Source organism: Aethalodelphis obliquidens, unplaced genomic scaffold (assembly GCF_003676395.1).
Source record: "Aethalodelphis obliquidens isolate GAN/ISIS:26980383/991018 unplaced genomic scaffold, ASM367639v1 scaffold76, whole genome shotgun sequence".
In the NCBI taxonomy this organism is placed as follows: domain Eukaryota; kingdom Metazoa; phylum Chordata; class Mammalia; order Artiodactyla; family Delphinidae; genus Aethalodelphis; species Aethalodelphis obliquidens.
Window position 1 is genome coordinate 387639 of NW_020838020.1, and position 1333 is coordinate 388971.

A 1333-nucleotide genomic window follows, 5' to 3' on the forward strand; every position below is an offset into this window, starting at 1 on the left:
TGAGTTCTCAAGACACAAAAGGACAAGACAGACAAGAAGACAATAGCTGTCCCTGGGAGACAAAAAGATCAGCAACCAGTAAGCAGCAACATAAACTTTTACTTCCTCTGTTGACTGAGCACTGCAAAGATCCAGGAGAGCTGACTCTGAGAAGAATTCTCATCTTTGGCTGGAGTCTGCCAGTTTTCCTAGGATTCCATCTGCAGGCTTCAGAGCAAGTGGTGTTTAGAGAGTGTAGCTCTGGCATCTACCAACATTTTCCATTAATTTTTTTTTTTCGTAGTTGTTCAAGGAATATTTTATTTACAGCGTATTTGTTATTTTTGTAATTCAAAAGGCCCAGATTAAAACTGTACACTAACTTAAGAAAGACGGTCTTTCATCTGGATTTTGTGCCCATCCACTTTCTATTAGAGAGATCATAAGTGCTCGATGAGGTATATCAAATGGCAAACTTTCTTCATTAGTGTCAGGTCGATGTCCTTGTGACACACTATACATAATCTGCAAAGGATTGGTGACTTCTTCAAAAGGCTGTTTTCTAGATAAGACTTCCCATGTGATAACTGCATAGCTCTGTATATATCATGCTTGATATAGTAGCCCTTGATTTTTGTCCAGGTTCATAGTTTTCAGGTGGCATATAGATAATTGTCCCTCCTTCTGGTGCAGATTTACTACTTCGTGATTGTGAGAGGGACATCATGCGCCATTTTGATAAGCCAAGATCTGCAATCTTAACGTGAAATTCATTATCCAATAAGATATTCTGAGTCTTCAGGTCATGATGAAGTAGAGGAGGATTCATATTGTGCAGGTAATTTACACCTAGTGCAATTTCATGCAGAATATGAAATCTTAATGGCCAAGGAACATCAGGATATTCATTTTTCCTCATATCCTATGTAGGAGTTCATTTAATGACCCATTTGGCATGTATTCAGTAACTATTCCCCAAAATTCAGGCTCATTGCAAACTCCCAAAATTGGAAGACTGTAACTAAATCTAGCTTTGTGTAAAATTTCAGCTTCTCTTAAGACATCATTTCTTTCACTATTCATAAGGCGTCGGGAGATTGCTGGGGAAGGTCCTCTCATGGGCAGAAGTCAGGTTACAGAGAATAATTCACCAATCACTGTCGAGCAGCAGGGTGTGAATGTGCAGGTGTTTCACGGCCACCCGAACGCGCCAGTCTGCGTGGCGGGCAGAAGACACGGTGCCGGACGCGCCGCGGCTCAGGTAGCGCAAGTCGGCGAGCTTGTGGTACGGGATGGTGGGCAGGACGCTGCAGATGGCCTCCTCGTTCATGGTAGCGGGTGGCGCGGGCCTCCA

General features: G+C 42.9%; 1 pseudogene; it reads right to left on the bottom strand.

Annotated features, from left to right (window-relative positions):
- Positions 1 to 267: 267 nt before the first annotated feature.
- On the bottom strand, positions 268 to 1017 carry LOC113612398 (receptor-interacting serine/threonine-protein kinase 2 pseudogene; annotated as a pseudogene).
- Between the last annotated feature and the right edge of the window lie 316 nt (positions 1018 to 1333).